Raw genomic sequence first — 12,227 nt, forward strand, 5'->3', positions numbered from 1 at the left:
TCTGTCCTGATTTTGATAGATGTTAATAGGATGCGTTCATAAAAAGATGGAGAGTTTAGAACGTAAGCAATATTAAGGTTCATCGACAAAAGCTACTTTATACTTTATATGTTTTACACTGCAAGGACATCGACACCTACCAGATCTATAATTCCTATTGAAGTGCTCTGGCATGGTCTGGAGGTTAAGGCAACCTGAGGTTCGCAGGTTTGAATCCCCGTCACCGATCGTGCTCGCCCTTTCAGCCGTGGAGGCATTATAATGTACGGTCAATCTCACTATTAATTGGTAAAAGAATAGCCTAAGAGTTGCCGGTGGGTGGTGATGACTAGCTGCCTTCCCTCTGGTCTATCAATGCTAAATTAGGGAAAGCTAGCGCATATAGCCTTTTATACGCTCCAGCGTTCCAATATGCATTTACAACGTTATCACTGCTTCTTACCTTCTGAAAAAAAACAACAATAAAAAACAAATGAAAACAGGCCAGAGCGATTTATAGAGGCCTGTCAATCTAAATGTGTTTGGTATACAAGCACAAATTTATAACTCCCCTCCCAAAAAAAACTCTTCTATTCAATTACAACTGTAAAGAACTTAGTATCAAACTGTTTGAAGAGTAGTATAAATTTCCTTTTCTTTCAACATAATAGTCCCCAGTGGCACAGCGGTATGTCTGCGGACTTTCAACGCTAGAAACGGGGTTTCGATACACGTCGTGGGTAGTGCACTGATAGCTCATTGTGTAGCTTCAAATAAACAAACAATATTAAATAACACAAAATGGAATATTGAGTATTCTTAACAAGTTAAAATTTACTTCCACCCAATACCCTCATGTTAAATTACCAACATGTAACGAAAATGTTTAAAATTCAGAAAAGGAAACTTGATGACGATAGCATAACTTATAATACAGAAAAATTGTAATGTCCTTTATAGCAACTCTCAAAACAATACTCTGAATACTGTTTTATATTTGAAAGGGGTTTCTAGGCAGATGGTCATACATCTTTGTGCAAATTTCTAATTTCATAACCGAAACTAATTCTTTTTATAGCCTCATGATCTGAAATGGTAACAGCCTACTGTGATATTTATTATATGATGCAACATTGTAGTTTCATATAGTAAGTTATGCTTAATCGTTAATCGACAAAAACAGAATTTATGTCTCAACCTATGCATAAAATACAAAACTGTATATTTTATCAACCGAATTCAGCACTGATTTTTATTTGTCTTCTTATTATTTCACATGATGACTGATGATATGTTCAATTTGCAAAGATCATGGTAATGCAGAAACATGTCGTCGGTGTTTGTGTTAAAGAAATATATAACGACACGATAAGTTTAGGGCTGCTCTATGTAACTTTTATCATTTTGAGTCTCTTTCTATCCGAGTATTGGCAATAAAGAGGGCAATAAAAAAAAGTTTTAAAATGCCTTTCTTGTGCAGCTATTATCTCTTGACTATTGTACTTTAGACTGTGAAATATTTAGACAGGGTATTTATTGCGGGTCGTCTTCTGACATTGTAGACCGCTTCTGACACCACTTTATTACAGGTCGACTTTGTTACCATCATACTATACTCGCACGTTACTTTCCCTTAAACTTTAGAAAAGGTTTTACTTATTTCTATCAGGAATTGACTTACACCAAATTTAAACATAGCAGTTTCTGTTTATTACTATATCAAAAACTCATAGATTTAAACTAGGTTTTGGTTCTTACTTGCATTATATCTTTCTTCTTTCGCCTTTCTTGGTTTATTTCTTCTCGGTCACATCGGGTCTTTCGACTTTCTTTGTTGATTGCCTTTGTCTTTTATACATCTCTCCACAAACAACGCCAAAAATCTGTTTACCTAGATTAATTATATCAAATTAATTAAAACGCATCATAATTATAGGGGCTCTTGTAGCTTCGAGATCCACTGAACTTAGAAAGGCGACTGCTCTTCCAATAATTCTGTAACCAATTAGTGCTGTAATCTTTTAATCTCTTAATATCTTAGGGACTGACCAAAAGACGGCCGTTTTATCATCTCTCTCAAACACAACCGATTCTTACGCCGATCTTCCTAACAGTATTGTTTAAAATAACGTTTATTGGTCTATTTGCCAAATTATGCGGAATATTAATCTCATAATATTTCGCTTTCATAAGAACTATATAACTGATCCATTCTTTAGATAAGTACAAAGACAAAAATTCGTGTTGTGTACTGGTGATGTATGTGAGTCCCCTTAGGAGGAACTATTGGATGACAAGAAAATACGTGATCATCTTTGTCCACAAGTTTGGTTAGTATAATTATGGGAATGTGTAAGCAATGATTTGTAAATAGGAATCTGCGCTTAATTTACGTGTAATTCGTACAAACGACACATTCTGTACACACACTTCCCCTATAATAAACATTCTTTAAATTTGTCTATGTTTTGTCACTACTATTTTTTTCATAATTATTGTATGGATAGAAAAAAATTCACAACTATACTTCTGCGAAATTTTTTAACACTTCTACTAGAATACATATTGACGTACAAACTACTTACAAATTCATCAAAATGCTCTATTAAATGTTACGTTATACTCAGATAACTAAAACAAAAAATGATTCAAAATGATGTTGGTTATATCATGTAAAAAGTAAAACTATATGCCTTCGAATACAGCGTAGGCAGGTATCTTATTTGACGCTGTATGATAACAATGCTATAATATCTTCTACGATATACGTTATTAAGAAGGAAAACTATGGTAATTAGTGAAAGAAAAACATTAATTACCATCATTATGAAGTGGATAATGAAAGGTTTACGAAGAGAACGATGTTGTGTAAATGTTACAAAGAGAATGAGTCTACACTTATTATCAGTTTTAGGTTATTTCGCTTAACATAGTACGTGCGTGTTAGAGATATCTACATGATTTTTTTGTTGGTCCATTAAACCCGAGATTGGTATGTTAGAGCAAACGGCGTCAGTTTAATGTTAGAGATATCAAGATGAATTTTGCGTTATTTATATTACACAGTACAGACGAGCCAGAGAATTAACATGAATTTTATTAACATCTTCTCAGCTAGTTAATTTTTGTATGCATAGAACAATGCTTTTTCCTCGTTATAATTTGCTGCCAATGCAGATGTTTTAAATATTCGTATGCCATATATTTTATCACATTGAATTAAGTTGTTTGTGGTTATAAATTATGGTTCTTTGTTAAATATATGCATGAAAGGAAATTGCTGTTACAATACCAGTCAACATGACAGCTGAAGATAACATTTAAAATACTTATCTACAAGAATCTTGTCTATAGTCCAACTTCAGGAAGGAACGCATAATATAACACACAATTTGCTGTACGTTATTTTGCACAAAATCAGTTTACAAGTTTATCCTGCACAGGTCTAAGCTTCCCAGGTCTGAGTGATTGAAATGCGTTGACAAGCATGAATGAATGAATGAATGGTCCTGGTTTTAAACATAATATACGATGCTTTTCCTTACTACAGTTATAGTTATTAATATAATCGTAGAGTGTTTAAGTATTTAAACTTATGAATTTTCAACACACTTAAGATATATTTGTAATTCAATTATGCAAAATATACAGATAACCTTCATTGTTATATTCACGTATAGCAAAGTTAAATTAAAAGCGAATGCATACATTATGGGGTTCAGCGTTTTATATTGACATTGAAGATATTCTGACATAACACAGTATGTTCAAGTGCTGTTTTTGTGTTCAGTGTTTCATTTAACATAGTTCTTTTTTATTGTCTTACTTAAAATTTCTACACTTGTGTTCAAAATCTCAAACCACGTTTGGCTTGTTCACTTAAAACAGGTATATTAAATACATCTACATCAACTGTGTGTTATTCCATTTAACACAATACTGATATGTTGGAATCTACACGAGTCGTGTGTTATTAATATTCATATCTTCAGAAAGTTTAGTACGTTATACTAAAACAATTTTGAATATGCAAATCAGCAAATGACAACCGTTGGCTGCATAAAGTCGTGGTGGAACGGGATGAAACAAAATTACATTTTGATATTGTGTTAGTTTTGTAGTAGCATGATGCCACCAACAATCGGTTGTTTTGGGGAAGGTTACAACAACCCTTTCCACCTTAAAATATTTATGCATTCAGAACAATTCTGAAATTATAACATCTAAGACGATAATATCTCCATGATAATGGCATTGAAAAACTGAGGAATATTAATCAATGTGAGGCACCAAGACCATCGAAAAAGAGACCTGCGATAAGTTGTACCCCAACCACAGTAAGCAAAGTGTAACATCTTGTAACAGTTGATAATCTTTGAACACAAAGGTAAATGGGAAAGGCCATCCACGAGCCTCCGGTAACATTATGCACATAATCAATAAAGATCTCTGTATGAAAAGGTGGCACAAGTCATGTGTACAAAACTTGCTTCCACAACATATTTGTTGAACCGTTGTATACTTAAGCAGTTGAAGAATGAAACAAGAACATAAATTGCTTATGGAAGTCAGACAAGGAGGAGGGGTGTGCTTTAGACATGACAGCTTTACGACGGAGGTATTCGATTTATAATCTACGCTACAGAACTATTGTCAAGATGTAAGGTCGTCAAATAAAGCAACGATTCTCAAACAGTGGTATGCGCATTACTGATAGTACGTAGGATTAATATTGGTGGTACGCGAAAAAATCATAAAATTTGTAATATGCCCGATCTGACATTCCTGTATACATATACATATTACTACTCTCACTTCCAGTCTCGCCTGCATAGAGTTTTCAGTGTTTCTTGTTCTTCAAATATTCACTTGTGCCAGAAAACAACAATCACATCCTTTATGGATAAGTTTTAGAAAGACTAAAGTTTGTTATGGCGTTTTCTTTTTGTTTTGTTATAATTAGATTTAGGTTTGTACTTCAAAAAAAAGTTTAAACAGAAAGTGGAACGCGAGCCTGAAAAGTTTGTGAATTACTGATATAAAGCATAAACGGACGAGCTGAAGCTTCAAACAAAATGTTTTTAGTATAACGTACTCAATTCTCTGTATGTGTTCCACCTAGCATAGTTAACATAAACATGCGGCTCTTCTTTACAAGCCCCCCCACAGTGACTTATACCGCTAGAATCTGGGCAGAGCACAGATAACCCATTGTGTAGCTTTGTGCTTAACTTAAAAAAACAAAACAAAAAAAGTCAATTACACATTGTGTTTATTTAAATAGATTGTTCTAATGTGAAGTCACACTTTTGTTATTATGTGGATTGTATAAAATTAAACACAAATATTGTGAATCAGCCAAGCTATTTGTGTTGTGACGTTTTTAGCCCACCATGATTATGTGGTTATTAAAATGAATTTTTGGTTTATCCATTACAAGTTCTGTGGTTTTCATAATTTTGGGTTAGAGAAAGCTAGGTTTTTGTTCCTCCAATTTCTTGTTAGCTTTCTTAATATGGTTGATATATGCTAAAGAAAATTTTTTTATATCAACTTCTGTTCATGTTTTATCAAAGTACAGAAGTATTTTTATATATTTTCTCCACACACGTAAACAAAACATTTATCGAAATGTATGATATAAAAAGGAGGCGATCCATTAGGGCAATTGTTTCAGTCTACCAAGCTGTATGACGGGTAACAGCTGTTAGCCGGAAGGTTAATCTGGGATGGACTGGCATTGTAAGGGAAATGCGTTACCATTCTCATCCTATTGTGCCAACAAAGCCACCGGTTTCTATATAGGAGAAGGAAGCTTTATGGTTTTAGCACCGGTTCCTAATTACATAGGAGAAGTTTGATCTTTAACCTGGATGATATCAAACGTTTACAAATTAAAAAATAGATAAAGAGAAATGTATTGTTTATTTCTAAACAGTAACTGATGCGCTACTGGAGATTCTAATGTGTAAATTCCTTTAAATTCCTCGTATTATAGAAGTTGGCTAAAATCACTAAACCTTTGATATAATGCTTCCATCACTAGCTTTGTTACTGCTACCTTTCCAGTTTAATCTGTAAAAATAGAAATGTACGTCGTGAAATTTAAATTAGTTTTACAATGATAGTGAAAGGTTTCATGGCTAATACATAAAGTCTAACGATACTCCTTTCAACCAATAATCACAAAAAATATGTATACTCAATTTAATATATATTTTAAATTTTATAAATAATGAATAATTATGTACGTGTTATTACGTGCGAAATAAACAAGCCATTTAGATGTATGAATATATAAATTAAAGTCTCACATTGAAGCTATTTCTATCAAAATTAACACTACGTATGTGGATAAAAAAAGAAAGAAAGGCATTTGTTTCAAAAGAATAGACGCAATATTTATATAATAGTTAAATAAAATAAATCTAAGTGTGATAGAGTTTGAATAATTTGTTTATATAATAATTCCTGTAGACTCCCACTGGAGCATAGGGCCCCAACAACACTTCGCCGATAGAAGTTGTTGTTGTAGTAATTTTTTAGCAGGTTGGTTTTTACGGGGTGGAGTTGCTAGCCTTTCTCATCCTGGACTTGGGACCAGACAACCCGGTACCTTTGGATTAGAAATCCAACGCGCTATCCACTGCACTATAGTGACACGAATAATTGGTTTGTGAGGTAGTAATTCAACCCACTAACTGCTTGACCACAACTTACTTAGTACGGTGGTCATACACATAGTAAAAACCCTTATAAGGTAACGGTAAGGTTTTTGTATTTTAGAATATCTCAGTTATAGAACATTGATCATGTTAGTTAATTAGAGTTCGTCTCTTTTCAATTATTGAATTTTTAGTTGCTAATGTTATTTTCTTTTTCGCTACATCCATTTGTTAATAATAGTGTTGTAAATTCAAATATTTGAGATTTTTGTTATTTATTTTTGAGATTTTTTAGGGATCTGGGTAAGGTATCGGGAATTAAAGGACAACCGCGCAGTACGTCCCATCTGAATAATAAGCCACGTGTAACTAAGCTTCGTCTCAGATATCTGCGAAGTCCCTCAGTGGTACTGTTGACACTAAGAGCGAGCAATTAATCTTTCTCGCACCATCCAGTGTAGTTTGTTTGCAGTGACCGTCATGCCTCGTTAACTTCATGAGGTATACGTCCCAATTCGTATCGACTGAACGAAAGGAAGTTGTAGATCACGGACATTAGTTCAACGCTGTTGTTCTTAAGTAGATTTCTTCAGACCCTAAAACTTAATGAGCCTACTATGTTGACACAAATCCTAACAACAAAAATGCTTACTTAGCTAACGAAGAATAGTAACGCACCTGAAAATAAAAACAGTACATTCTAGATATAGCAGTTAGACTCATCTAAAAAGCATGAAAAAAGTAATTCTTACATAAAAATGGCTAATCCCCCCCCCACAAAAACTTCCTCTTGGGAATGCCTTCCTATACACAAGATATGCAAATAGAATACATTACAAAAGACAGTTTCAAAACTAAGCTTGCTACCAAATATTACAAATGTTGAAACATTTTTTTCTCTACTTCAACTGATTGTCAATAAATCAGGTTAAGTCAGACGAAGCAGAATGAGTTTGTTTCCAAGCGTCTGACGCAATAAGCTACTCATTCAAATGATTGTACAACTTAAATTAAAATACACACACTGCTGAAATACTAAGTTGGATACCGGGTTTGCTGAACTTACAATTACCTTCAGAGTGTAAACAATTCTGGTTGATGAAACTTTTTCATAAATATAAAATGTGTAACTTGTTCTGAGTTTCAGAAAATTTTGCAACTAAGATATAGTGCACTGACTTTTTATGTTACAAAATTTGTTAAGCACCATATTTTACAGTGTTAGGAAGCTGTTTCAAATAGATATTGGATATTTTTTCAAGATGTAAATACTCATAACTAAGTACATATTTTAAATGGTTGAAGAAAAAGTAAAATGTGAAATGAGGTACATCCATATATTTCTGAAAGTATTATGTTTTTTAATGCATTAAAGATAGATGATTAAAAATGAAATTTTTCTAAGTATTCTGTCGTCTAAAACAGACGCTAAGTGCAAATCTTTTTCAATTTCTAACTATTAATATAGAATTTCTGCTTCAATAAAGAGAACAGTTATACAAAATAACGTGAAATTGTACTTCGTACTTATACAAGACAAAATATATCTCCAGGTTTTATAGCGGTCAACATGAAAGTTAGTCGCATTCCAGTGGAGACCAAAATTACTCTTCGTACTTTTATATAGAGGGTATTGAGTGAGGTGTAAAGAGCATCGGTTGGAGTTGTAGAGGTGAAAAAGGTGTCCGGCTTTTGGTCAGTCTGTAAGGGTTAGAAGGATTACAGCTCTCTAAGTCCTTAGAAAGTTTTTAGGGTGAACTACTGCCTTTCTTGTTTACCAGGTGTGGAGATTACAGATCCTATATGATTAAGAGATATTATAATACGATCCACAGGAAAAACATGCGTGATAAGGTAAAAAAAAGGACCTATACGGCGTTGTTTTAAGAATGGAATATTAAAAACTGTAGTTCGATGAAGTAAAGGAAACTGGAAGATGTGAGAGAGAAAGACTAAACTGAAAGAGTCGAAGGGAGAAAGAAATATACTCCCAGTAAAACCAAAACCAATTTCTAAGTCTATGTGTAATTTATTACCGGTAATAGGCATTAATCATAACAACAATTATTTAACAAAAGTCTCTCTGTGTGTGTTCTTTATAACTGTCGAACGGCTAAACCGATTGTCACCAAACCTGACATATTCTCTTAAACCCTTCCAGAGAATAACATGTGATGATGGATTTCTAAACTGACCCCCTATGCTATCCCGGAAGGGCCCTATATCTTCCTCCGGAACGTCAGCTACTAATAGAACGTGAAGTTATAAAAAAAATGGATTTATCCTCCTAGAAGGACTTAAAATATGTGTTTTTATTCTTCTATAGGAAAGGTTAAGGAAAGTTTGATATATCTAATTGTTTAGTAGAAACTAAGATTCCTTTTAGTTTAATTATTATGTCTGTTTTTGAATATCCCTTCTAGTGTATTTAGCGCTTTAATCATACTGAAGATATTAACTTAAGATCGTCACTTAAAATAGAGTTTCTGATTTTGTTTTATGGTTTGAAACGATTAATATATTATTATATTTGTCACTTTTTCCAACAATTGATGATATAGTATTCTTGAAATAAGTGTTCAGGAAACCAGAGTCTAATTTTACCCTAAATGATGCAAAGTCTAGGTCTATCGATAGTCTTGGGCAGGACTACTTCTAAATCAAAACCTCAACGTTTTTAATCAGATATACTACATCATTAACAATAATATTTACATTGTTTCACTTTGACGATTTAAAGACGTAAACAATCAGAACAAAGAAAGGAAATAACTTAGAAAGACTAGGCCCCTACAAAATGTATGAAAATTATCATAAAAGCTTTAATATTATTTTTAGGGGGGGGATTTTGCATGTTTAGAAAGTATTTAATATAATTTGCTCTCCTTAGATATATTAAATATGCCCCAAGTTTAGCAATATTCTTGAAAAGTTCTTATTGGCTAATCGTAAAAGCAATCAATATTAAAAGCTTTTTAGTATTACGAATAAAAAACAAACAATAATTTTATTTCAATATATAAAATGATCTTATTTGGTAAGTTTTAAAAACAAAGTATAAGAAAAAAGTTATTTCTAATAACTACTTTGAAACTACCAGAAATTCAGTCATGCGTTTCAAAAATACACGTTTTGTTGTTTCTTTAAAGATGCAGCTCGATTTATAGCGATTAAAAAATCCTTAACTGTAAGAAAAGTTCGTAACGACCACCAGATTCCATTATTTAAACATATTTTCTATCAATCTATTCAGACCATTAGGCACCCCAGTGGCACAGATACCTTGTGTAGCTTTATGCTTAACTTCAAACAAACAAATCAGACCATTAGAACGTAATTGATATTTTACAAGGTAACCTTAGTCATAAAAGTCACTCAACCTTTTTCTAGTACAGCAACAGTGTTCATACATTTTCAGAACAAAATCAGACTGACTTATGTTCAAGTTTCCATTCTTATGCGCAAATAATATTTTACCATAATTATTAGTGTTTATTGGTGAAAAAAGTCTGAATAACATTCTGTTTACAACTAAACGACTTAAAATGGAAGGCACTTTGAAATGATCATATATTTTTTTAGTGGAGTAAAACTGATTGGTTTTGAGATCAGTGACTGTTATTTTTGGGCCAGATTTGTAAACATAAGATCGCCATTAAGAAAACAGTATGTTTGAAAGTAACAAATGCAATGCCTGGCTAAAAAAGCAATACAACTATTTTGAGCCGTAGCACACGAACCGTTCGTTTAATGCAGAGATAACCTCACTACACATGACATTAAACATAATTTTTCATTTGTCATACTTTGCTACCTACCTTTTCGCTTAGTTGAGCCATAACTTAGAACATAAAGGTGGTAAAATGGAAATGCCGCTAAATTCTTTCGTCCGATTGCTCTTTAAGGAGTACTCCTGAGTTTCTTTACCAAACTGCATCAGCGTGATTCAATTAGCTGCTCAAAACGACTGGTGTCACTTAGCAGACGGACAACTCTTCTTTATCTATATAGATTATAAATACTTTAAAAACTTAGAAGAATTTGGTTCTTTTTTTTAAAAAAAACAGGCCTGGCGGTTAGGGCTTTGATTCGAATCCCCGTCCTACAAAACACGTTGGCCGTTTCAGCTGCGGGGGCATTATTATGTAACGGTCGATCCCACTATTCGTTGGCAAAGGAGTAACTCCGAGAGTTACGTGGCGATGACTAGTTACATTCCCTCTAGTCTTACACTGCTAAATTGTGTAATTTTCCGCAAAATTCAACACAAACACATTTTTTCAACTTTTTATAACAGTATGACAGCTTGGGAATAGTTACAAAACAGGTATGGTTTGAACTTTTTCAACATAAACGACTGAAAGAGAAACGTCCGATTGGAGGTTCGAAAACAAAAATGATTTGAATTTAATATTTACTAATTATTATATGTACACAGATTATAATATAATGCCTTTACATACATTGACTCATCAACTTATATTCGACTGATTTAAAACCATAGGTTTCTAAGATATAGCAAAAGCAAATATTAGTATAGATATAAATAAAGTTGGTCATTGCAAATAACGAAATATTACATAAAAAGTGATATACTTTTCCATCGACGGCTCAGAGATGTAACGTTCGATTCCTACCGTAGGCACAGTGTGCAGCTTTGCGCTTAACAACAAAACTAACATAAAAGTTATGACTTATTAATAAAAATAAAATAAAACTATAGTTTTTGTAAGATAGAACAGGCTAATTTAATTCCATATTGTTCATCTCTCGTTTAGGATACATCTTATTGCCTGAAACGGCACAGTGTTTAGCCTGCTAGATTGTGGATACGAGGATCCATGGTTCGTGTTCCGTAGCCACATAAAAATAAAATCACGCTTCGCACTTTGGGGTTGTGGGAGCGTTATAAGAGTTACAGTCAAATCCTACTATTTCAAAAGAGTAGCCCAAGAATTGTCGGTGAGTGCTAGCCCACGTGTAGCTTTGTGCGAATATCCGAAACAACCTAAACCAAGTGTTCTAAAAATTCACTTTTCGTAACTTGGTAAATTTGAAGTGCTTCTTTGAATAACTTACTTATGTGTAAAAAGTTCTTACGTTCATCATTCTAATACAGTTTCGCTGGAATTGTTCTGAAAGTAGTCTTAGTTAAGAATCAAAGCGAGAAAACAGAATCCACTGTATTTTGCCAGCCCATTGTTCCTGTCACGTACTTTCCGGGTTGTACATTAAGCTACCCAGTATTAATTTAAGTTAAAGCATACTATATAGAACTGAGATATAAGATATGCTAACACTTTTAAAACATTTTTTGGGTTTTATGTGGTGGTAGAGAAGAAATATTTTCTTTAAAAAAAATAGCATACTCTTTATATTAGGGGGTAATTAAAAACACAGAGACAAGTATGTAATCAATAGAAGACAACCTAACATTGAAAATGAAGGACAAAGAGAGCTATGTTCTACAGTCAACATAACTTACTTTTTTAACTCGGTTATAGAATATGTTTTATTAAATCACACACAGATCTTTTAGAAGTATATACATATACATTATTCATTACAACACCTATCCGTTTC

The sequence above is a fragment of the Limulus polyphemus genome, unplaced genomic scaffold (assembly GCF_000517525.1).
Source record: "Limulus polyphemus unplaced genomic scaffold, Limulus_polyphemus-2.1.2 Scaffold79, whole genome shotgun sequence".
In the NCBI taxonomy this organism is placed as follows: domain Eukaryota; kingdom Metazoa; phylum Arthropoda; class Merostomata; order Xiphosura; family Limulidae; genus Limulus; species Limulus polyphemus.